General features: G+C 45.1%; 1 long non-coding RNA gene and 1 other non-coding gene across 4 annotated transcripts in view; one reads left to right on the forward strand and one right to left on the reverse strand.

Annotated features, from left to right (window-relative positions):
• LOC137543533 (uncharacterized) overlaps nucleotides 1-27,088 on the reverse strand; it is a 99,638-nt gene that overhangs the window by 64,502 nt on the left and 8,048 nt on the right. For all 3 annotated transcript variants that reach the window (XR_011025544.1, XR_011025545.1, XR_011025543.1), the window contains exon 3: nucleotides 25,223-25,323. This is a non-coding gene — a long non-coding RNA (uncharacterized lncRNA). The remainder of the gene's footprint in view (nucleotides 1-25,222; nucleotides 25,324-27,088) is intronic.
• Nucleotides 6,532-6,605, forward strand: TRNAK-UUU (transfer RNA lysine (anticodon UUU)). The gene has a single exon. It is a non-coding gene; the product is annotated as a tRNA-Lys (tRNA).

Consider the following 27,088-nt stretch of genomic DNA (forward strand, 5'->3'; position numbering starts at 1 on the left):
TGGCTGATATTGTGGTGAAACCCCTCCCACAGTGTGATGTCAGGACCATGGTGCTGACATCACACTGTAGGAGTCTTGTTGCATTGTGGAAAATGATAGCTGTTTCGAATTGCCAAAAACATATTTAATATTACACCCCACCTCCCCTCCCCCATGTGCTCCTATCCCCCACCCCTTAGATTGTAAGCCTATTTGGCAGTCTCCTCCTCCCCATGTGCTCTTCTCCCCCACCATATGGACTCAGTGAATCACTCTTTTTATCCCTACATTGCAATCAGTGCACCATTGTTTATTGGTGCAATTTTGTTCACCATAGTTTAACACTGTAAAGCCCCTGTGGAACACTGTTTAAAGTAATAATGTCTCCCCTATTTATTGTAAATTGCTGTATAAAATGTTAGCACTTTAAAAACAAAGTTTTTAAGTAATAATAAACATGAAACAAGGACCAAAGGCATTTATGTTTCAATAATTTTTATTGAACAGTTTTTGAATTTTACAACAGCAGACTTATAACAGTAAGTCCGGTAACTTTGAAAGAAAATGATATAATTACATACTTTCGGTACATACAGGATACAAACAGTATTTCTTGTCTACAAAATAACAAAATCTATATACATACATATGTCTGTGTTGGTTTATAATCCTATAACCATATCTGTATGCAGTCCAGAGCACCAAGATGCTAGATATGTACATATACAGTAATGGGTTCAGCTCGACCTGGGAAATGGGGGAATAAAACCACCCTACAGAGATCCCAGGGAACCGAAACCATTTTCTTATCAAGTTATTGTCCTAATATGGTATAAGTCAGTGGCGGACACAGGCAGCAGTGGGCCCCTGTGCAAAATATCAATTGTGGGCCCCCAAAATATCAAAAATGGGCGTGGCTATAACCTACGACGCGCGAAGCACGCCGCAGCAAAAAATGGGTGTGGATAGAACCTGCGGCGCGCAGCGCCGCGGCAAAAAATGGGCGTGGCAATGACCGGATAAGGGCGGAGCTAACTGTAATTTAAAGTGATCCCGGGGTGAGAGTGATATGGAGGCTGCCATATTTATTTCCTTTTAAACAATACTAGTTGCCTGGCGGCCCTGCTGATCTATTTGGCTGCAGTAATAAACTGAATTACACCAGCAACAAGCATGCAGCTTAATCTTCTCAGTTCTGACAATATTGTCAGAAACCCCTGACCTGCTGCATGCTTGTTCAGGGTCTATGGTTGAAAGAATAAGAGGCAGAGGACCAGAACGGCAACCAGGCAACTGGTATTGCTTAAAGGGAGATAAATATGGCAGCCTCAATATTATTCTCACCTCAGGTTCCCTTGAAAAGTGCAACGCAAAGACAGTGGGCCCAGGTTTTGGTGACCCTTTCCCCAGAAAATTCACATAATTGTGCAGGTTTTCTCATGAAAATACACATAATGTGAGCAGATATGCCCAGAAAATACGTGCAATCATGTCGGCAGATATGCCCAGAAAATACGCGCAATCATGTCGGCAGATATGCCCAGAAAATACGCGCAATCATGTCGGCAGATATGCCCAGAAAATACGCGCAATCATGTCGGCAGATATGCCCAGAAAATACGCGCAATCATGTCAGCAGATATGCCCAGAAAATACGCGCAATCATGTCGGCAGATATGCCCAGAAAATACGCGCAATCATGTCGGCAGATATGCCCAGAAAATACGCGCAATCATGTCGGCAGATATGCCCAGAAAATACGCGCAATCATGTCGGCAGATATGCCCAGAAAATACACGCAATCATGTCGGCAGATATGCCCAGAAAATACGCGCAATCATGTCGGCAGATATGCCCAGAAAATACGCGCAATCATGTCGGCAGATATGCCCAGAAAATACGCGCAATCATGTCGGCAGATATGCCCAGAGAATACGTGCAATCATGTCGGCAGATTTGCCCAGAAAACACATGCAATCATGTAGCAAATTTGCCCAGAACATACATGCAATCATGTGGCAGACCTGCCCAGAACATACACGCAATCATGTGGCAGACCTGCCCAGAACATACACCTGCTAAAATAAATAATAAAAAAAACCATTTACTCACCTGCAGCAGCAGACTTCCTGTCCCAGCCTCCATCCAGCGCGCAGCTCCCATGGGTGGTTGGGTGGATAGGTAGCCTGGTGGGTAGGTAGGTAGGCAGCCCTTAGCCGGGTGGGTAAGTAGCCTGGTGGGTGGCTGGGTAGCCGGGTGGGTGGGTAGCCTGGTGGGTAGGTAGCCTGGTGGGTGGGTAGGTGGGTGGTTAGGTAGCTGGGTGGGTGGGTAGGTAGCCTGGTGGGTCTTTAGGTAGGTAGCCTGGTGGGTTGGTAGGTAGCCGGGTGGGTAGGTAGGTAGGTAGCCTGGTGGGTGGGTAGGTAGCCGGGTGGGTGTGTAGGTAGCCGGGTGGGTGGTTAGGTAGCCGGGTAGGTAGCCGGGTGGGTGGTTAGGTAGCCGGGTGAGTGGTTGGGTAGCCGGGTGGGTGGGTAGCCGGGTGGGTAGGTAGCCGGGTGGGTAGGTAGCCGGGTGGGTAGGTAGGTAGCCGGGTGGGTAGGTAGCCGGCAGGGTGGTTAGGTAGCTGGGTGGGTAGGTAGACGGGTGGGTGGTTAGGTAGCCGGGTGGGTAGGTAGCCGGGTGGGTGGTTAGGTAGCCGGGTGGGTGGGTAGATGTGTGGGTGGTTAGGTAGCCGGGTGGGTGGTTAGGTAGCCGGGTAGGTAGCTGGGTGGGTAGGTAGTCGGGTGGGTGGGTAGGTATCCGGGTGGGTGGGTAGGTAGCCGGCAGGGTGGTTAGGTAGCTGGGTGGGTAGGTAGCCGGGTGGGTAGACGGGTGGGTGGTTAGGTAGCCGGGTGGGTAGGTAGCCGGGTGAGTGCGTAGATGTGTGGGTGGTTAGGTAGCCGGGTGGGTGGGTAGCCGGGTGGGTAGGTAGTCGGGTGGGTGGTTAGGTAGCCGGGTAGGTAGCCGGGTGGGTAGGTAGCCGGGTGGGTGGTTAGGTAGCCGGGTGGGTAGGTAGCCGGGTGGGTGGGTAGGTAGCCGGCAGGGTGGTTAGGTAGCCGGGTAGGTAGCCGGGTGGGTGGCCCTTTAGGTAGCCGGCAGGGTGGTTAGGTAGCCGGGTGGGTGGTTAGGTAGCCGGGTAGGTAGCCGGGTGGGTGTGTGGGTATTCGGGTGGGTAGGTAGCCGGGTGGGTAGGTAGCCGGCAGGGTGGTTAGGTAGCCGGGTAGGTAGCTGGGTGGGTGGTTAGGTAGCCGGGTGGGTGTGTGGGTATCCGGGTGGGTAGGTAGCCGGGTGGGTAGGTAGCCGGGTGAGTGCGTAGATGTGTGGGTGGTTAGGTAGCCGGGTGGGTGGGTAGCCGGGTGGGTAGGTAGTCGGGTGGGTGGTTAGGTAGCCGGGTAGGTAGCCGGGTGGGTAGGTAGCCGGGTGGGTGGTTAGGTAGCCGGGTGGGTAGGTAGCCGGGTGGGTGGGTAGGTAGCCGGCAGGGTGGTTAGGTAGCCGGGTAGGTAGCCGGGTGGGTGGGTGGGTAGGTAGCCGGCAGGGTGGTTAGGTAGCCGGGTGGGTGGTTAGGTAGCCGGGTAGGTAGCCGGGTGGGTGTGTGGGTATCCGGGTGGGTAGGTAGCCGGGTGGGTAGGTAGCCGGCAGGGTGGTTAGGTAGCCGGGTAGGTAGCTGGGTGGGTGGTTAGGTAGCCGGGTGGGTGTGTGGGTATCCGGGTGGGTAGGTAGCCGGGTGGGTAGGTAGCCGGGTGAGTGCGTAGATGTGTGGGTGGTTAGGTAGCCGGGTGGGTGGGTAGCCGGGTGGGTAGGTAGTCGGGTGGGTGGTTAGGTAGCCGGGTAGGTAGCCGGGTGGGTAGGTAGCCGGGTGGGTGGTTAGGTAGCCGGGTGGGTAGGTAGCCGGGTGGGTGGGTAGGTAGCCGGCAGGGTGGTTAGGTAGCCGGGTAGGTAGCCGGGTGGGTGGGTGGGTAGGTAGCCGGCAGGGTGGTTAGGTAGCCGGGTGGGTGGTTAGGTAGCCGGGTAGGTAGCCGGGTGGGTGTGTGGGTATCCGGGTGGGTAGGTAGCCGGGTGGGTAGGTAGCCGGCAGGGTGGTTAGGTAGCCGGGTAGGTAGCTGGGTGGGTGGTTAGGTAGCCGGGTGGGTAGGTAGCCGGGTGAGTGTGTGGGTATCCGGGTGGGTAGTTAGCCGGGTGGGTAAGGTGGATGGGTGTGTAGCTATCTGGGTGGGGGGCCCGACTCCTATCCTCCCTCACTCACCTCGGGGCCCCCCTCCCGGTATGCGCGGCGGCGGCGGCGGCGGGCGGGAGAGCAGAAAATACAGGAAGTCTCCGCCGGGGCTGCAGCAGACACTAGAGGCTGCTGCCGCTTGGTCTCCCGTGTCTCCAACTTTGTACACTGCTCGCTACTAAACCAGGAAGTAGCGAGCAGTGTACAAAGTTGGAGACACGGGAGACCAAGCGGCAGCAGCCTCTAGTGTCTGCTGCAGCCCCGGCGGAGACTTCCTGTATTTTCTGCTCTCCCGCCGCATCGCATGAGGGGGAGGGGGGGGGGGCGATGTGAGGGGGGAGGACAGGAGTCGGGGCCCCCCAGGTTAAAATAAAAGGTAAAATTAAAAAAAAACCCTGCAATACTTAATGGGCCCCTGAAGCAGCGGAACTTCAGGGGCCCTCGTGCGGCGGCACGGCCTGCACGGCCGTATGTCCGCCACTGGTATAAGTTGTCCCTACTAGGCAGCCGACCAGCGATCACCCAGATAGGACTTCAGTTTAAATTTTTTCTGTGTAGGAAGGACAGGTGAACTAGACTACATATATTCTATATCTGTATAGAAATCTAGTCTGTGCTAGTTGGTTAGCCAGATACATAAGGTATTCTTATACTTTTATCTTATCTATGTTCTATATATGTTTAAGTAAAACACTAAATCTAATAGCTTCTATTGCATTTGTATAGAAACCAGAGCTAAAGAGAACCTGATTATTATCTCTTATAAAGTATGAGAGGATGAATAGAAGAGGAAAGGAAAGGTGAAAAGGAGAAAGAGGAGAGAGAGGCAAAGTTACATATTCAAGTAGAAATCTTATCAACGTACATATATACAATATAATATTGTTCAGAAATCAAAGATCAAAAATCAAAGATCAAAAATCAAAAATTTCAGTCTCTGGGTAGAGTACAGGCCAGGTTTGTATTTTATTTGTAAAGGTTTCTAGAGTCCCTGTGTTCATAGCCCATTTCTTTTCTGCAGATAAATTGAAGTTACCCTTTTTTTGATCTCTTCAATAGTAGGTACATATTTGGTTTTCCAATTCTCTGCTAACAACGCTCTAGTGGTCACAAAAATATGGTCGTATAATATGCGCTCTCTTGGTGGAAGGTCAGCAATATTTAAATGTAGTAAAGCCATTTTTGATGGGATGTGGGATAGGTTCACAGGTAATTTTTTCAATAATCTATCTATATCTTCCCACATTCCTTGTAGTTTTGGACATTCCCAGAAAATGTGGACCAAAGGCATTTAAGAGAGAGTCTGAAGCGATTTATAATCCCTGTTTTTATTCAGCAGGCAGCTTCAGCATTATAATCCAAACTGATTTGCCACATTCCCGCGGCAGAACCAGGTCTTAATCCCCCCCCCCTTCCCCCTGCAATCCCCAGGCAAAATTCTGATTCTACTTCCTGGTAGAGGCAGAGCTCTCCCTCTGCTTCAGTCAATCTCTGCCGATCTCTGCCTCGCCGCACCCCTCCCAGTCTTCTTTCACTGAGAGTGGCACTGGCAGGGAGAGGCGGAGATTGACTGGACTGGAGGCAGAGCTACAGTGCAAAGCTCTGCCTTCCCCAGTCAGCAAAATCTGTGACTTGGAGAGTCGTAGAATTTTGTCCTCGGATTTCATGGGGATAAAGACTAGAGATGGCCCGAACGGTTCGCCGGCAAACTTTGGGTGGTTCGCGATCGCATGCGAGCGCGAACTTTCCCAGAAGTTCGGTTCGCCCCCATAATGCACCATTAGGGTCAACTTTGACCCTGTACATCACAGTCAACAGGCCCATTGTAGCCAATCAGGCTACACTATCTCCTGGAGCCACCCCACCCCTTATATAAGGCAGGCAGTGCCGGCCATTACACTCACCCGTGTGCCTGCATTAATTACTGAAGGGAAAGCTGCTGGCAGACTCTCATAGGGAAAGATTAGTTAGGCTCTTGTAAGCTTGTTAGCTTGCTCCTGGCTGATTCTTATTCCTAAAACAGCACCCCACAACAGCTCTTTTGATAGCTAATCTTGTTCTTGTGCTTTTTTTTTCACTTCCTCCTCCTCCTCTCTTGTCTTCCAGGGATTTGTAGGATGTCAAAAGCCAGCTCACATACATTGGCCAGGAATCGAACCCTGGTCAGCTGCTTGGAAGGCAGCTATGCTCACCACTATACCACCAACACTACATGCTGAAATTTTTTGGAGCAGACTTACTTCCTCCCTCCAAAAGACACACATACATCCCCATAAAATAATTCAACAGCAGCTGCATGCACAGTCTCTGTAGCACAATTGGCTAGCGCATTCAGCTTTTAACCGAAAGGTTGATGGTTCAAGCCCACCCAGGGACAGCCTTGCCTTTTGCATTCAACAGTTGTCCAAAGAGAACCCCAGAAAGCCATGTAGAATCATCTCTTTCTCCCTCTGGGCTTGAACCACCAACCTTGCGGTTAACAGCTGAACACGCTAACTGATTGCACCACAGAGACTGTACACACAGTTGTTGCTAAACGATTTTATGTGGATGCATGTATGTCTTGTGGAGGGAGGAAAAAAGTCTGCTCCAAGAAGTTTAACGCCACTTTAAACAAAACCTGTATATATAAAATTTCTACATATATTTCTATGATCCTTTCATGATGACAAAGGCCAGAAAGAAGTAGGCAAAGGAGTGCCTATTTTTCTGTACGGCTAAGTGGTCTCACTCACTTTTTCCTACAACGAAGCATCTGCTATACAGCAGCAGAGTGGCGCAGCGGAAGCGTGTTGAGCCCATAACCCTGAGGTCAATGGATCTAAACCATCCTCTGCTAGGTGTACTTTGGTTTTTACACCTTGCTTTACCACATGGGCCGATCAGTGGCCATAGCCCCGTAAGAGAAAGTGTCATTAGGGCCGTGCTGTAACATACATAGTAGTGTAACTATTTCAACTAATGTACCCTTCTTAAACTTGAAGTTTAGAAACAAATGTAAGCAGAGTGGTGCAGCTGAAGCGTGCTGGGCCCATAACCCAGAGGTTCATGGATCGAAACCATCCTCTGCTAGGTATGATTCCATTTTTGCACCTCGCTTTATCACATGGGCAAAACGCGTACGTTAAAAAGGGGCGCTGGGAAAAAAGGGCGCCGGGTTTTTAACGATAAGCATGGATAACGTTTAAAATTGTATTGTACTGTATTTCGTTTAAAATTAATGTTTTTTAAAGTTAAAAATCATTAAATAATGTGCATTAAATCGGCAATTGTAAAAACGTTAATCTTTCGTTTAAATAGTGAAACGTATAATAACGTTTAAAAAAAAAATTACTAAGTAACCCTCCCTGTACCTACCCCTAACCCCTAGACCCCCCTGTTAGTGCCTAAACCTAAGACCCCCCTGTTGGTGCCTAAACCTAAGACCCCCCTGTTGGTGCCTAAACCTAAGACCCCCCTGTTGGTGCCTAAACCTAAGACCCCCCTGTTGGTGCCTAAACCTAAGACCCCCCTGTTAGTTTTTTGGCTTAAAAATAATGTAAAAAAAAAAAAAAAAAAAAAAAAAAAAGTACTGTTTTTCGTTTAAAAATAATGTTTGGAAAAAATATTGTACTGTTTTTCGTTTAAAAATAATATTTAAAAATGTATAAATCATTAAATAATGTGTAATCATGAGAAACAGTAATAAAACATTAAGTCTCCGGGCGCCGCTTTTAAAACGTTAGTTTTCTCCGGCGCCCTTTTTTCCTATCGGGCGCCCATTAAACAATATTTATTATAGGAGTGAATGGCGGCGCCCGATTTGTCCACTAGCCTCAGGCGCCCGAATTTACTGTTACCGGTTTCCATAGCCCTGTAAGAGAAAGTGTAATAAGGGCCCTGCTGTAACATAGATATTACGGTAGCTAAGACTACTCCTGGGCCTTTCTTGTAGTTGAAGAGAAGAGTGAACTGTGACACCACACTTAAAAAAGAAAAAAAAAACCGCAAACAGAGAAGCTTCCCCATATTGGAGCATTGGATTTGGTAAAGTCTTAAGCCAATGTGTTGTAAGACACAAGTAAGCTTTAGGTTAGCAGGAATGGTTGCATGGCCACCTAGCTTTTCATCCTTCCCACCCTTGCCCTGGAATCTTCCAGACTTCAAATTGCTGTCCTTTGCTGTGTGTGTTACACCAGCATCATTTAGGGGGGCACATGATCTTTCTGAAGTCTTGAATTGAAGCCTGTAATCAGTATCACCATGTGTCCCACTGCTTTCATCTAGCAAATTAGGCAAATAAGCAAGCTAATTTTTCTCTTGGGTATATCACAATGGTACATGCTAGGCTGGCTTCAGCATGTATTGTTGGTGGTACAGTGGTGAGCATAGCTGCCCTCCAAGCAGTTGACCTGGGTTCGATTCATGGCCAATGTATGTGAGCTTGCTTTTGACATTCTACAAATCTCTAAACAAGCTCATTTTTCTTTGGTGCTTATCACAATGGTACATGCTAGGCTGGCTTCAGCATGTATTGTTGGTGATATAGTGGTGAGCATAGCTGCCTTCCAAGCAGCTGACCTGGGTTCGATTCTAGGCCAATGTATGTGAGGTTGCTCTTGTATCCTACAAATCCCTAAGCAAGCTCGTTTTTCTCTTAAGTATATCACAATGGTACATGCTAGGCATGGTGCCCAGTTCACAGACCTCTGCCCTAACTTCTCCTTCCCCAGTGAAGAGATTTTACAACTCCGCCCCCCCCCCCCCCCCCCCAGTGCGTACACTCAGAGACATAAATATATATTTTGGTCAGAGATTAACTTTAACCACTTCCGGATACCGGGTGGTTTTGCTGATCGGTGCTGCGTGGGCTCTCCAGCCCGCAGCACCGATCAGCTAGCAGCCAGGCCGATCAGACTTCCCCCCTTTTTTCCCCACTAGGGGGATGTCCTGCTGGGGGGGTCTGATCGCCGCCGGCTGCTTGCGCTTGCGGGGGGGGCTCTCTTCAAAGCCCCCCTCCGCAGCGCTTCCTGGCCGCCTTCCCCTTCCCTCCCTCTACCTCCCCCTGTGAGCGGCGCAAGACGGAATTCCGTCCTGCGCCGGATAGGATAGGCTTCAGCCTATCAGGTGCCGGCAGTCCCCGGCCAATCAGAGGCCGGGGATCGCCAATCTCCGCCACGGCGCTGCTGCGCAGCAGCACCGTATACATGTAAACACCGGGGAAGATCTTCCCCGTGTGTTTACATTTACCCTGCGAGCCACGATCGGAGGCTCGCAGGGTGTTCACGGAGACACCCTCCGTGAACTGACATGGAACGGCCGCTCATACGAGCGGCCGTTTCCATGCAATCCACTTCAGGATTCAGGGGCGTAGTTAAGCGTACGCCGAATCCTGAAGTGGTTAAACCATCATGGAGTCCTTCCACAACAAACACTTAGGCACTTAACTACTGTTTTTCTACCAAGCAGATGTTTTAATGCAGCGTTCTGATAGCAGTTGTGTCCCAAAGCGGAATTCAGTTTCTTGCGGCTAATGGAACGCTGGCTCTATAACCGTTATGAAACCCACTGATAGTTTAAGTGCCAATTGGCACTCTCCAATAGAGATGTCGCGAACATAGAATTTTCTATTCGCGAACGCGAACTTCCACGGTCTAACACCGCGTACGTTAAAAAAGGGCGCCGGGAAAAAAGGGCGCAGGGTTTTAAACGATAATCATGAATAAAGTTTCAAAAAATTTGTGCTATATTTCGTTTAAAAATAATGTTTTATAAAGTTATAAATCATTAAATAATGTGTATGAAATCGGCAATTTTAAAAACGTTAATCTTCCCTGTTTAAAAAGTGAAATTTATAATAACGTTTTATAAAACATTAATAAGAATTTTACTAAAGCTATACCTAACCCTACTCTCACAAGAACCCTCCCTGTACCTATCCCTAACCCCTAGACCCCCCTGTTGGTGCCTAAACCTAAGACCCCCCTGTTGGTGCCTAAACCTAAGACCTCCCTGTTGGTGCCTAAACTTAAGACCCCCTGGTGGTGCCTAAACCTAAGACCCCCCTGTTGGTGCCTAAACCTAAGACTCCCCTGTTGGTGCCTAAACCTAAGACCCCCCTGTTGGTGCCTAAACCTAAGACCTCCCTGTTGGTGCCTAAACTTAAGACCCCCCTGGTGGTGCCTAAACCTAAGACCCCCCTGTTGGTGCCTAAACCTAAGACTCCCCTGTTGGTGCCTAAACCTAAGACCCCCCTGTTGGTGCCTAAACCTAAGACCCCCCTGGTGGTGCCTAAACCTAAGACCCCCCTGGTGGTGCCTAAACCTAAGACCCTCCTTGTGATGGCTAAACCTAAGACCCCCCTGTGATAAGCATTAATAACGTTTTAAAAAAAATATGGTGCGGTTTTTCGTTTAAAAATGTTTTAAAAAAAAAAATTGTACCGTTTTTCGTTTAAAAATAATGTTTAAAAAATTATAAATCATTAAATAATGGGTAATCATGAGAAGCAGTTATAAAACATTAAAAGTCTCCGGGCGCCGCTTTTAAAACGTTATTTTTCTCCGGCGCCCTTTTTTCCTGTTGGGCGCCGATTAAACGATATTTATTATGGGAGTGAATGGCGGCGCCCTTTTTGTCCACCTGCCTCATGCGCCCAAATTTCCTGCTTCCCTAACACCTGGGTAGGGGATGTCGGAGGGGGATCCATGCCAACAGTCTCACCCAAAATTACAGAGTTGATGCAAAGTCGGGTTTTAAACCCTAAAGGGCAGAAATCACATTATGCACAGCTCTGGGTGTCAGGGGGCTATGGAGTGTCTCACACACAGACATGCAATAGTACTATCACAATACAGTGAAATAATAATGCATTGGAGTGGTTCTGTACATGCAGCTTAATGAAGCATCAGCAGTAATGTGCACACAGCTCTGGGTGTCAGTGGGCTGTGGAGTGTCACACACAAAAAAAAGCACAGGAGACCGATGTGCTAGCCCTTAATAGGCCTGTTTGGGGTTCTTTCACAGCAAGTGGGGAACAAGAACACAGGCCTAGCTAATGCTTTCCCTACCTATCTGCAGCAAGTCTCTGCTCTTACTAACAGTCAGCCCCCAGCAGATCTATGTTTTTTTAACTCTTCCTGTACTGGAAACGGTATGAGATTCATATCTGTGCCACTGATGTGCTAATTCTTAGCTGCACTACACATACAAATCATTATATCATACGTTTATTTTCACTTTAGGTTCCCTTTAAAGGGAACCAGAGACGAAGCACCCTTAAGTATTTTACCATATATATCAGTAAGAACATTAGAGAAAACACCTACCCTGCTCTCTGTTTCATCCTCACTGCTAAAAGTGTCTGTTATCAGCTGTGATAAGAATCCCAGACTGAGCACTCAGTCTGGCTTCGCAGGGAATAATTATAGCTGAGTCATTATAGCAGAGCCACAAGGGGGCAGGCTTGGGCTTGAAAAGACACCAGATAAGACAGACTCAGCTATAATCTTTCCGTAGCAAAGCCAGACTGAATGCTCAGTGGGGGATTCTTATCAGAGGTGATAACAGTCAGATTAAACAGAGAACAAGGAAACAAAGAGCAGATTAGGTGTTTACTGTCATGTTCCCACTGATTTATAAGGTAACATACAAGAGGGTGCTTCATCTCTGGTTCTCTTTAATACAAAGCCTGCGTGCAGTGAGTTAGAATAAGTGATCAGTTACCATGAACAGGCCCATAGCATAGTATGGGCAGTGAGTGGACATGCAGAAGTATTCTGTAATGCAACTGAGCATTGTGAACAGGGCCTAATAATACTAAAAACAAAAAAAATTGTAATAATAGCGGTGCTGGATAATATGTTGGTGCTTTATAAATAAAAGATGATGATGATAATAATAATAATATAAACAACAACATATACTAAACCATCATTTAAAATAGTTAAAAACAAAACAAAACCATAATTAACATGTTACTATTCTTCATGAATTTTTATGTCTAATGAATAGGTCTAAATATTTAGCATCAAGAAAAAACCTCCCCACGGTCCTTAAAGAGGAACTTTAACTAAGGACCAAGGATTGAACTTCATCCCAATCAGTAGCTGATACCCCCTTTCCCATGAGAAATCTTTTCCTTTTCTCAAATAGAGCATCAGGGAGGTCTGTATGGCTGATATTGTGGTAAAACCCCTCCCACAGTGTGATGTCAGGACCATGGTGCTGACAGTTTCCTGTCTGTGAAACTTGTTACATTGTGAGAAAAACAGCTGTTCCCATCTGCCAAGCAACCAGTATCTCCCTCTACATAGAACTCTCATTACACGAACATTCCACAGAGATCACCTGGCGCCTGTGATAAATGTCAGAATGTAAATTGGGGTAAGGAAAGAGTTTACAACGGGCAAACACAGAGTAAATAATTTATAGGTAAATATTGTAAAAAAAAAAGAAAAAGAAAAAACTAAGCAATGTTATTCATTATGTTATTTTCACTACAGTTCCTATTTACATAGTGACAAAAGTTTTCTACTTGGAGATAATTTTCATCTTCTGTTTAAAATAACTTTTCAGCACTCTGCAATTGTAAAAGTACCACAAAGTACTCTCTTCATTATTCTGACTCTTTTCTTGCTTGACAATGGCTTAACAGGTACTTGATTTCTAAAATGTGAAATTTTACCTAAGAGAAAACTTAGGAGAAAAATGTAATTGGATCAGGCCCTATCAGCATCAGGTACAGCATCAGTGGCTGGATGGTGTAATGGTTAAAGCGGTATCGTCACCATAAAAATCAAATTTCAACAGCAACTGGTCTGAGTGTATTAAGTGAAAAAAGATGCTAATCCTGCATTCAAAACTTTTTCTGCTGTTATGGTTTGGAGTTATTACATACTTTAGAAGCACTGGCCCTAGTGCCAAACAGTGCCAAAAAGTTGAATGCTGGGAGTTCTTTTGAATGCTGGGAGTTCTTTTTATCTATAATATATTCCTCCTCTTCCATTTATTTCCCTGCCTAGCTGATCACTTGTGTTTACAAGCAAGGCTGAGGTGACTCAGGGATTGGATGTGTAAATAAAAAAAAAGACTCTGGGAGGAGGGCAGCTAATGAATACACAATGAGCAAGAGAAGGGAGGGGGGAAACAAGAGTCAGGGAGGATATGATGTCAGCATTAGCTTGGCAAGATGGCCACTGCCTAGAAAAGGATTTTCTGCTTTTCCTTTGTAAAATTCACAGGAATCATTATGTGGATAGCACAATACATCTGTTATGTAAGTAGAGGTAGTATTTATCTACTTATATATGTGGTTTTATTTCTAGGTTAGCATGGGTGTCGCTTGTTCTTTAAGGGCTCTGCCTCTGACACAGGAGACCTGGGTTTGAATCTACGCTCTGCTTGTTCAGTACGCCAGCACCTATTCAGTAGAAGACCTTAGGCAAGTCTCTCTAACACTGCTACTGCCTATAGAGCGCGTCCTAGTGGCTGCAGCTCTGGCGCTTTGAGTCCGACAGGAGAAAACTGCCATATAAATGTTATTTGTCTTGTCTTTGTCTACAATACAGAGGAGTTGTGGTCACAGAAGGCATCATACCACTAGAACAAAACAAAAAAAAGGTCAGCAAAGTGAAATGTTTGTACATTTTGGCAATCAATTGGTTAAAGAGGAAAAATGTAAATAAAAACTTTTCACAAACTGTAGATCCCTTTGAAACAATAGTTAAACCTTTCTGCTGTTCTTAAATGGGCGGTGAGGTTTATTCATTTTATCAGCGTGCCAAAACTGTAAACATGTTCCAACAATATCGGCATGCAGACGTTAACGTCGTTCATCTCTCTTCAAGCCCACCAAGCCTTCATGTACCAGAGGTGTTTGGGTGGTTCCTGACATAGCTAATCTAACTTTGGGCTCTGCACTTTTTCTTTGTCTAAGAGACCAAACTATCTGCTAAGAAATAACCAACCCCTCCTGAACACGCATCTCCATCATTCAGTGGAGGTATGGTTGAAGGTAAGGTCAGCCAAACATCATTTCCAAAAACATTTAGGCCAAATCAACAGACCAGGTTGTTGCCAGAACCAAACAAGGCAGGGCTTTCTAGAGATTTTTAAGCTATCTCTTGGAATATCTCAAATAAGTATGAAAAAGGTTAGAGAGAAAGTATCGGTTTCCGTTGAGCTTACGTTATTGGCACTAAGCGCGTATGAGGGAATTCCTCCACATCCTAAATGTCTTTGCTTTTGTGATCCTTGATCTTCACATTAATAATTCACTTATACATTTACTGAATAAATACGGGATTTCTGGTAGACAAGCCTTTGAAAAAAATGAGGAAAAAATCACTTGTATCCTGAGCAGCCTCCAAGACATTTTCTTTGCAGAAGTGGAGCTGTTTTTGGAGGCCTTCCAGCCCCTTCATAATATCTCTGATATAGGCAGCACATATATTTTTTTTTATTGTTCCGCTACAAGATATATGTTGCCTAGGCTTGGTGATTTATGACTGTTCCTTATGAATTTTTATGTTGATTAGCTGATGTAACATTTTATTAGGTCTCGTTCTTCCATTCAGCCTCAAGCTGAATGACTTAATATCATGTCTACAAATGCCTCAATTAACCATGATGTGTATTGTCTATATTTTTTGAATACTGTTAACTGTTTTCTTCATAATCTTTTTTCACCATAGAAATAACATTTTCAGAAGTGGATGTGCAATGAAGAGGACCTGTAACCCAGGACTGAACTTCATCCCAGTCAGTAGCCGATACACCCTTTCCCATGAGAAATATTTACACTTTCTAGAATAGATCCTCAGAGGGGTCTGTATGGCTGATATTGTAGTGAAACCCCTCCCACAGTGTGATGTCATGACCATGATCCTAACAGTTTCCTGTCTGTGGACCTCATTGCATTGTGGGAAATTACGGCTGTTTCCAATTGCCAAGCAACCAGTATTTCCTTCTGTGCATAGGTATATCTATAAGAAACAACCTTTCAGCCTATCACATTTTTAGGATCTGTGGTTATAGGTAATGGCAGTTGGTGCTGTGTGGTTTTTTTCATGTCTGCCTGCAGTAAAAATGATGACCTGCAGGCTGATTGTGGATCAAACAACATGAACAAATTAAGTGATGAATATTAATCATTTCTTGATCTCTTTTCAATTTTTTAACTTCTCACTTTGCAATGTATTCATTTATTCCCCCCCCCCCCCCCCTTTTCACTACAGTTCCTCTGTAAGATCTTCGGGGCACTCATGGCAGCGGAAAGCCGAGACCCACTCTGAGGTCGCCGCTGACGTCACTGGAGCGCACGGCGTTCAGCTCCCATTGGATAGGCGGCGGATGCTCTCTCAGTACGTGCTCCGCCACTGTAAACAATAGCCACGTGTGGGTATGGCGTGTCAGCTGACCTGCTGACACACCGCAATGTCATTGGTTACTTTGGATGCTTTTGCTTTCTGATTGGTTAGTCCTTGTATTTAACTCAGGTATGCGCCCCCAGTTATCACCCATGATAGCATTTAGCTTTGGCTTGTTGCTGGGTATGCGCTCACAAAAATTTGATTACTGTTGCCGACTCTGCTTTGTATCTTTGACCACGTTTAACTCTAGCTTGATTCCCTGCTGTCGACCCTGCTTTGTATCCTGACCATGCTTATTGGATTCCCTGTTGCCGACTCTGCCTTGTTTCCTGACCACGCTTATTGGATTACCCGTTGTTGACTCTGCTGTGTACCTGGACCTTGCCTGTCTGCTGCCTGGATCGACTTCTGCTTGGATAAGGACTTGTTTGAACGCCGCCCGGACCGACACTGGTTACACTGACCACGTTACCTCTTAGTGCCTGAACTGAATCCCATTCTACCTCCTAACAACCACTTGACTCTTATCTGGATTGCTTTATCTTCCAGGCCTCAGGTGACTATAATACCTGTGTATACTGTGCCTTGCTTATTTCCTTAGGTTCTGTGTGGTGAATACTATCTGTCAGTCTGTATTCTACATCTACCAGCAGGGTATTGTAGTTCTGTGTTAGGTAGAAGTTTTGTGCAGGTGTTATGAGCTGGGCTATAGGTCAGTCATATGGGCATACAGCACAAGACAGCAACAGAGCCAAATGATATTCATATATGCCATGGATAAGTGATATCAGACAAAACTCAAAAGGAAAGCATCCATATAGCAAAGAATAATATAATAAATCCATACAAATAGCACCATAAAGTACAAGAAATTTATTAGGGACTTGTCCCTTTAAAACACAAGTAAAACATATAGCGGGGGATACAGGTTGGATGTCATGGTAAGATGACTCATAAAATAATGATCAACATCCCAATATAATACAAAATGGTGTAATGATAACTGAGTAAACTGAAACACTGGGCAAGCAAAGTATAACCACACCAATCCTTCATCAAAATGCCTATGAGTGCAGCGTCCTATGTATATCCACTGCTGTACAAATTGTGCATGAAAGGATAGAAGAAAGAAAGGAGGAATGCTTACCACCAGATCAGTACAGACACCCTTCCTGTGCCCCCGCTAGACCTCACATGTATCGCAGACCCCTCTGCTTCGTCGGAGATTAAGGAGTTAGTGTGTAGTAGGCCCCTTTTATATTATCCTGGAACAGCGTGCAATATCGCTGTCCGCGCTCTGCCATTTCCGGGTGGGCGTGGCCACGCCTCTTGATGACGCAGCGCTGTGCGTTTCACCTCACGCACCGGCGCTACGTCATACTACGTGTAGAGCCGCCGATGCGCTCCAGCGGCCGCATCGGCGCTCTGACACATAATGCAGAGCGACATAGAAATAAATTACCCATACTACAGGCTAAGAAATTACGAGAATAGGAAATTTAAAATATAAAGTTAATATCAATAAAGTAATGAATCTGGGGGGATACAGTGAATGACATTTGAGAGCAGTTTAGGCAGTACTCATCCATACTAATATAAATACAACAAAATAGATACCACACATGTATCAAAAGTGTTTGTACTACCCCCTGGTGACCAAAATTTATACAACGTTAAAAACAAAATACAAAGATACCATATTATAAACATGTGAAAAAACAATATAATAAAGTGCATAAAATTATAAAAGTGCTTCGTGCAAACAATCGCAGTTCTTCGGATGTATATCATCTTGTAATAAAGTGTCCAAGTGCAGTTTTAGTAACCTATAGATGTAATAAATACACATAGTTAGTGATGTTTAGTAATCCAATCGTATATCAGTACCCATACTTAATATGTATAATTGGTAATATAAACCAATAGTGTATCAGTGCATGTTCCCCACCTTTTCAAAGTGATTGTGTGTATTGCATGAAGTTGCTACTTACTTGCAACTCCTGCAAACAAATTAAATATGTGGTGGTGGTGACTCTCTATTAGGTTGCCACTTGACTGTTACTCACTTCCAGTCAGGGCAACCTGTGAACAAACAACATGAAATAAAACAAAAGAGACTTATATACCATAAGTACAAAGATACAGATCTATAGTGCTCAAGTGACCTGTGCCGACCACAAATGTGCAAACTGCAAAAATGAATCATACACTCCATAAAAAACCGCAAACAAGTAAGAGTGAACAGTGTAAAAACAGGGATAATACTCACCATAAGGTGACAGAATTCTACATATGTAATATCTAGAATATACAAAGGATTAAAATTCAAATCATGGGACAAACCATACTGGCCTTAGGTCATCAAGACATAGTGGAATGAAAGTCACAGAGTACACAAAGAAATCTATTGAGGTAAGTAACAAGCAAAACTGAACTCCTCGTTCAGTCCTGCAGGGCTACGGGTTTGGCTACGGTATTAAAACCAACATTAGGGGAGGAGATGTTGTCAACAAGCTCCTTCGAGCTGAATTAAGATGGATCTATAGGTTACAAACACATCATATGTCTCTAGATCATATTGAATTTTTGGACCTGGTGATCAGGAAGGGCCCCACCGGCACCGTCTCCACTAATATATATAGGAAACCAACAGCGGTGAACAGTCTTTTGCAATTTGGCTCACATCATACCATCAAATTAAAAAAGAACATACCTGTGGGTCAATTTATTAGAGTTAAACTTAATTGCTCAGGAACAGCGGAGTTTGAGCAAGAGGCTGAAGCCTTAAGGGGACGGTTCCAAGCAAGGGGTTACCCGAGGAGATGCCTTGAGACAGCATTAAGGAGAGCAAGAACAATACCCAGGTCGGAGTTATTACAACAGAGACAAGTAACTACTAGGAACAGAAACCAAAATGGGAAAGTACGAATTACAACTCCATTCAACTGTCAGTGGAATGAGCTCTATAGAGTTGTTTCCAAACACTGGGATATTCTAGTCAATGATAAAGATTTAAAACCCTTCCTTACCACACATCCCAGCGTCACTGCCAAAAGAGCTCCCACCTTGAGAAATTTACTGTGCAGAAGCCACTTTCAGAGGCCCTGTCGAAGTGGAGTGACAAAGGGAAGCTTTGCATGTGGGAACTGTACAATCTGTCCCAACATGAGAGCTACAAAATGTATAATCAGTAAAACTAATGGCAAGAAATTTTTCATCAATGAATTCATTAATTGCAAGTCAGTCGCTGTGATATATCTGCTACAATGCCCCTGTGGCTGGCAATATGTAGGTCAGACAAAGAATGCACTAAAATTGAGGCTACAGAAACACGTCTCGGTAGCAAAATTAGCAGGACGTGATAAGTTAAATGGAAAAACCCTGACTATGTTAGCTACACATGCATTAAATAGCCATGGGGGTTCTTTAAGAGACTGGTTATTTGTTGGTCTACAACAAATTAAAACCAACATTAGGGGAGGAGATGTTGTCAACAAGCTCCTTCGAGCTGAATTAAGATGGATCTATAGGTTACCAACCCGTAGCCCTGCAGGACTGAACGAGGAGTTCAGTTTTGCTTGTTACTTACCTCAATAGATTTCTTTGTGTACTCTGTGACTTTCATTCCACTATGTCTTGATGACCTAAGGCCAGTATGGTTTGTCCCATGATTTGAATTTTAATCCTTTGTATATTCTAGATATTACATATGTAGAATTCTGTCACCTTATGGTGAGTATTATCCCTGTTTTTACACGGTTCACTCTTACTTGTTTGCGGTTTTTTATGGAGTGTATGATTCATTTTTGCAGTTTGCACATTTGTGGTCGGCACAGGTCACTTGAGCACTATAGATCTGTATCTTTGTACTTATGGTATATAAGTCTCTTTTGTTTTATTCCATGTTGTTTGTTCACAGGTTGCCCTGACTGGAAGTGAGTAACAGTCAAGTGGCAACCTAATAGAGAGTCACCACCACCACATATTTAATTTGTTTGCAGGAGTTGCAAGTAAGTAGCAACTTCATGCAATACACACAATCACTTTGAAAAGGTGGGGAACATGCACTGATACACTATTGGTTTATATTACCAATTATACATATTAAGTATGGGTACTGATATACGATTGGATTACTAAACATCACTAACTATGTGTATTTATTACATCTATAGGTTACTAAAACTGCACTTGGACACTTTATTACAAGATGATATACATCCGAAGAACTGCGATTGTTTGCACGAAGCACTTTTATAATTTTATGCACTTTATTATATTGTTTTTTCACATGTTTATAATATGGTATCTTTGTATTTTGTTTTTAACGTTGTATAAATTTTGGTCACCAGGGGGTAGTACAAACACTTTTGATACATGTGTGGTATCTATTTTGTTGTATTTATATTAGTATGGATGAGTACTGCCTAAACTGCTCTCAAATGTCATTCACTGTATCCCCCCAGATTCATTACTTTATTGATATTAACTTTATATTTTAAATTTCCTATTCTCGTAATTTCTTAGCCTGTAGTATGGGTAATTTATTCCTATGTCGCTCTGCATTATGTGTCAGAGCGCCGATGCGGCCGCTGGAGCGCATCGGCGGCTCTACACGTAGTATGACGTAGCGCCGGTGCGTGAGGTGAAACGCACAGCGCTGCGTCATCAAGAGGCGTGGCCACGCCCACCCGGAAATGGCAGAGCGCGGACAGCGATATTGCACGCTGTTCCAGGATAATATAAAAGGGGACTACTACACACTAACTCCTTAATCTCCGACGAAGCAGAGGGGTCTGCGATACATGTGAGGTCTAGCGGGGGCACAGGAAGGGTGTCTGTACTGATCTGGTGGTAAGCATTCCTCCTTTCTTTCTTCTATCCTTTCATGCACAATTTGTACAGCAGTGGATATACATAGGACGCTGCACTCATAGGCATTTTGATGAAGGATTGGTGTGGTTATACTTTGCTTGCCCAGTGTTTCAGTTTACTCAGTTATCATTACACCATTTTGTATTATATTGGGATGTTGATCATTATTTTATGAGTCATCTTACCATGACATCCAACCTGTATCCCCCGCTATATGTTTTACTTGTGTTTTAAAGGGACAAGTCCCTAATAAATTTCTTGTACTTTATGGTGCTATTTGTATGGATTTATTATATTATTCTTTGCTATATGGATGCTTTCCTTTTGAGTTTTATATGGGCATACAGCCTGAACTATAGTTATTTACCACACAAGCCTGACATCCTCTTTAAAGGGAACCTGAGGTGAGAGGGATATGGATGCTGCATATTTAATCCTTGTAAACAATGCCAGTTTACCTGGATGCCCTGTTGATCTTCTGACATAAGTAGTGTCTGAGTCAAAACCCTAGAACAAGCATGTCCAGTAAAACCTGAGTCAGTTGACTCAGGGTCCCTGATCTGCTGCATGCTTGTTCAGGGTCTATGGCTAAAAGTATTAGAGACACATGATCAGGAGGAATGCCAGGCAACTGGTATTGTTTAAAAGTAAATAAGTATGGCAGCTTCCATATACCTCTCACTTCGGGTGTCCTTTAAGGAACCCAAATATGCACTAATAACATTTTGGTTAGTAAATTATTAATGAGAGTTACAGCCAAGAGAGATGATGCTGAAAAAGTATCTCATGCTGGGAATACACCATACGATTTTTTTCGGCAGATAGATCGTTCGATAGATAATTTCCGACATGTCCGTTCTTATTTTCGATCTTTTTTCTGTTCGATTGCTCATAGAAGTGAATGGAAATAGATAAGAAAAGATAAAAGAATCAAGCGGGAAATCGAGCGGAAAAACAAATCTAAAGTCAATCGGACAGAAAATTGAATGAAAAAACGCATTGTGGGTACCCAGCATAAGGCCCACTAGACAGATTATACTCATATAGACAGAGTGGGGACATTCTACCAGAGGAAGCTTCATGACTCAGGACAGAAGTTCCCAGAATTTACTCATGAAATGCTATCAAACATGAAAAATTTGAATATCGTGCAAAAGTCCCTTTATTTCAGTAATTCAACCTAAAAGGTGAAATGTATGTAGGGCACACTTGGCTACTCTTTATTTGCTAATTTATTTGATCTTGATGCACCAGTGGCTACTGTATTATACAGTGGCTAATATATTTTATCTGGAAATGTGTGACTTCCTAATATTTTTATTAGGCGGCATGTGACTACTTGATTCTTTTATCTGGACGCTTTGAAGTATTCGATTCTTTTATCTGGAAGCATGTGACTATGTATTTCTTTAATATTGAGGGACATGGCTTTAAAGGGAACCAGAGACAAAGCACCCTCATGTATTTTACCATATATATCAGTGGGAACATTAGAGAAAACACCTACCCTGCTCTCTGTTTCATCCTTCACTGCTCAGCCTGCTTCTAATTAGCCCTGATAAGAATCCCGGACTGAGCATTCAGTCTGGCTTTGCTCAGGAATAATCATAGCTGAGTCATTAAAGCAGACCCAGAAGGGGGCAGGCTTGGGCTTGAAAAGACATCAGAGAAGACAGACTCAACTATAATGATTCCTGAGCAAAGCCAGACTAAATGCTCAGTCGGGGATTTTATCAGGGCTGATAACAAGCAGGCTGAGCAGTGAAGAATGAAACAGAGAGTAGGGTAGGTGTTTTCTCTAATGTTCTCACTGATGCAGTATATATGGTAAAATACATGAGGGTGCTTTGTCTCTGGTTCACTTTAAGTGTAACATAGAGAGGTATTTCGGAAAAAGGAACTGGCAATATCGAGCGACAAAAAAACAAAAAACAAAGACGAAAACAAAAAAGGGTTCTGTTTTTGCAGGGGAAGGGTGCTCTGACTGGGGGGAAAGGGGGCTTAAACCCAGTGTTTGCCATAGGCGAATCAGTGTTGTGATGTCATTACATGAGCTACATAATACAGGCACTCATGTTGATTCCGAACACTGGAGGTGACCAGGATTCATGCTGCAGCAGAGGGTAAGTCTTTAACACTGAGCACGAGCAGCGGAGGAGGCACACATAGACTTCAGGGGGAGGGCGGCTTGGCAAGTGGTGGCGCAAGGATGACTTCCAACTGATTTCATGCTGAAATCTATAGGAAATTGTTGTGCTGTGTATGAGCAGCAGGGCCGGCACTGTCATAGAGGCAAAGGGGGCAATTGCCCCAGGGCCACCGACCTCTGCAGGGGCCCCGCTACGCCGACCCTGCTCCTCTCGATGGCGCTGCTCCCCAGAGCTCTTGCGAGTGAAGAAACAGCAACTGTAATTACCTGTCCCGGCAGGCGTCAGCTGCACCATCCGGGCTCTCTATCCACGCTGTCCCTCCTTCTTCTCTATGACCTGTCGCGTGTTTACACATAACACGCGCCAGGTCATAGAGAAGAAGGAAGACAGCGTGGATAGAGAGCCCGGACAGTGCATCTGCCGCCTGCTGGGACAGATAATGACAGCTGCAGCTTCTTCACTCGCAAGGCTCCGGTGAGCGGGAGCATTCATTTAAAGTGCTGATGCCTGCGGGAGGGGGGCATTTGGGGTTTGTTTGAGGAGGGGGGGGTTATTTGGGGTGAGGGACCCCGCTTCAGTTTGCCCCAGGGCCCCAGAGCACTTTAAACCGGCCCATTGAGCAGGCAATAGATTGCTCTCTGATTAGATTAGATCTTATGTTCCATCTGACCATACATCGAGTGATGTGTGGCCTCCTTAAGAACTTTGATTGTGCAGGTATTAGTAGCCAGTGCAGGAAGCTCTACGGCATTCCGATGTTTTATTTAATAAATATACAACCTGTACAGTTAGACTCAGCCACTGTGTCTATGGATATTTTTTTTTTTCACTGTGGAACTTTTACTGTAGAGCTATTTCTGGACATGAGTTTTCTACAGCACCGTTGGAAGCCACGGGACATTAAAACCACATTTTTCATCTACAGCCCCATACTGGTTTCAATTAGAGGAGGCACTGGCTGGGCTTGCTTGCTGGAACAGATGGTCTCTGCCAGGTGGAGGTCTTCCAGGGCAATTTTCTGGAGAGCCACCAGCAGGATTAGGTGATGGCTCATAATTTGGTCTTAGTTTTAATAACTTAAGATGGGAGCAGCTACGTTGAGCACATTTCCTAAATTTCGTCAATACCTTAATTAGGCATTTTATATTCACTGCAAACCATTCGGAGATTTACATTTGGCAGGGGGGGTTGACATCTATGCCCAAAAAAGCTAAATAAAATAGCAGATTCAGGTTTTTTTATCCATTATTAGCATCCATCATTTTTATTTGGCCCTTGTTGACAGTGCCAAATCCACGTTGAGCATAAATCGCCTTCCTGCTCTTATTATTTCCCTAAATATTGCAATGCCTCGAGGAATAGACGGAGTCATTGATGCTCCACGCTGACTTTTGTTGGTCCAAGGTTATAAATGGAAGAAAACTGTTGGTGGACAATTATTGTGAGGGTATTTTTCGATTCCTGTGACTGCTAAGAGCCTGGGGAGGTTTGCTCATTGGGATGTCATGGAATTGAAGTTTCCGCATTCTGTAAATGGGCTTACCACCACAGCGGTAATTGGAAATCGATCTCAGAGATCGGATTACTGTGGAAATGCTGCATTACCACAACTCGGTAATTTTAGCCCGATCACAGAACTCGGAAGCATTGGACCAGAGAAGGCAGAATTTTTTGTGAAAAAAGGTTTACCTTGGTAATTTAAGACCAATGACAATACGCAGTACTAGTAGCCGATTGGCTACTAAGGAAGGATCAATTAGAGAAGCCAATAGTCTACTTTGCAGACCACAGGTGTCAAACAAATGTTGCCCTCTTTGCCATTTTATTTGGGCCTGGAGAGCTTCAAATGGGCATCATTGTAAGTAGTAATAGGATGACGGCCTTAGGGTCCTTTTCCACTAGCAATCACAATTGCTAAACGCTATAGATTGCGCCTTGTCCCTAATTTTTACACGCAATCACTATCGCGATTTTGCATACACAATGTGCTTGCATTGCAAAATCACGGTAAAAATCGCTCCCGATCACGCTTTTGTAAAAATGTAATCGCTGTAGTGGAAAATACCTACTACAATTCCTATGTTAAAGTGGCAACCCTAGCGATTCAAAAATCGCTAGCGTTTTGCGATTCTGCCAGTCAGCATCGCAATTGCTGCTAGTGGCCCTTACCATCCAGAGGAACACAACAATGACCGCATTTCTGATTTAACCATTTGGGGACCGGCCGCCTAACCCCAGGCGTTTTTGTCAGGCAGTCCGATCTCCAGTTCTGTGTGCTGGGCTGTGTGTCCCCATGGGCTGTGTGTCTCCAGGCAACAGTGATGAACTGCAGTGGCATCTCTCGGGTACGCACGATCGCGTCGAGGAGCAGTAACAATGGGCGGCATAGATCCTATGCCGCATCAGGCTAGATCAGCCACAAGTTCAGCGTAGGATCTCATATAGGCAGTCCAGAAAAGGTTAAACATCGTCAGTTTAAGCCAGGGGAAGCAACAACCGACAAGGCCCTCCCAGCGGAACTAGCATGGGCTTCTGAAATCAACCTACCACCCCTTTTACCCTGACAACACCATTTACCTGCATAGCAGAGCAGCCCAGTGTAGCAGTATAAAACGTACCTGCTCCAGTGATGCATTGCGTCTCTTCTGTTCTTTCCATCAGCTGCACACTCTTTGCTTCTATACTCCTATCTTCTGATCACGTGACATTCCTCAGGAGCCTGAAAAAAGAAAAATCATAGGAGACTTGAAGTAGTACTGGAGCATGTAAATATTAAACTGCTCCATTGCAGTACTCTGCAGAAGGGGGAGGAGTCGCTATCGTTACACCACTTGGTTTTGAGACTAATCTTAACCACTTGAGGACCGCAGTGTTAAACCCCCTAAAAGACCAGGCCAATTTTCAACAAATAGGCAACTGCAGCTTTAAGGCCTCGCTGCAGGGCCGCCCAACTCAGCACACCAGTGATCCCCCCCCCTTTTCTCTCCACCAACAGAGCTTTCTGTTGGTGGGGTCTGATCACTCCCCCAATGTTCATATATTTTTTTACAAATATTTTTCTTATTTATTTTTAAATAAATTCAGACTTTTTTTTATTTTTATTCCCCTCCCTCGGTCCCCCTTCAGCCTATAAGCGCGATCGGCTGTGCTGTGATAGGCTTCAGCCTATCACAGCGGATCGCTTTTGTGCCTCTGGAGGGGACAGCCGAGTGACACGGCTGCCCCTGTACAGCGCTGCCTTAGATCGCAACTCTGCACCAAGTAAATAAACGACGGTTTCACCGTCTAACAGTCTCCTAGCGGCAATCGCCGTTGGCAGACTGAAGGTGGAGTGGAGCTCCGCCATCAGAGCGGGGATGCGCGCGCATCGACGGCGCGGTCCCCTGCAAACTCCGCCCCAAGGACCTTATGGCGATCAGCGATAGGCGGTCCTGGGGCTGCTGCCACGTGCATGCCAATTGGCGTGCAGCGGTCGTTAAGTGGTTAATAAACAATTTGGCCTGTGACTTAAACTATGTTTTTGATTTTGGTCCCTTGGGTGATTGAGTTTGACACCCCTGTGGTGGACAATTGTCTATAAATAGAGGTGGTTTGGGCACTGGAGGTTAGTATTAGACGGGGGGGGGGGGGGGGAGTATTGGGCATTACGTTTTGAGGGGTGTTAGTGTTAGGCACTGGGAAGGGAGGGTTAGTGTGAGACTTGCTGCCGGGTAAGTGTAAAGTAAGATATCGGTAATCTAGATCACTGATATGTTTAATAGCAGCACCACCCACCACCTTTATCTTTCTGGTCTCCAAAGGCATAACTGCGGGGAGCAGCTGCTGCAACTGCAGTGGAGCCCAGGGCCACAGGGGGACCCAAATGAATACTTCCCTTCGATACTGAGCTAACCCCTCTAGAGTGGGCGCAAGGGGTTTTAACTACAGGGGAGTAGTCACTGCAACTGGAGGGGTGGCCAGAGCTGTAAGGAGGCCCCACCTACTACATCACTCCCTCTGATAAAGGGGTCCATCCTTCAGATCCGGTTTATGTTTATGTGGCGACACTTGTTATGGGTGTGACGATTATGATGGCCACATTTTTTTAATGACCTCTGTGAGATGGGCCCCCAGGCTGCGAGGGTCACCAGAAATAGGCAAAGGAAGGGTGTAAACATTGTGGGGTCCATCAAAGTCTTGCTGTGTGTGTGTGTGTGGGGGGGGGGGGGGGGGGGCATGATTCGTAGTTAGGCTTCTGACAGGTGCTGTTATTGCCCAATTTTGTATGGATGAGGGTAGTTATGGGGGATCAGGGTGGCCACACTTGTTCTATGAACGCTGACAAATGGCCCCCCATATTATGGGGTCACCTTGGGCTGTGAATGTAGGGGGGGGGGGGCATGAGTTGTATTACCAATAGTCCATAGCTCACAACTGTCCCTCTTTTGGAGGGACAGTCCCTCTTTGAGAGCCCTGTCTCTCTTTCCTCCGCATTTGTCTCTCTT

Source organism: Hyperolius riggenbachi, chromosome 2, assembly GCF_040937935.1.
Source record: "Hyperolius riggenbachi isolate aHypRig1 chromosome 2, aHypRig1.pri, whole genome shotgun sequence".
In the NCBI taxonomy this organism is placed as follows: Eukaryota; Metazoa; Chordata; class Amphibia; order Anura; family Hyperoliidae; genus Hyperolius; species Hyperolius riggenbachi.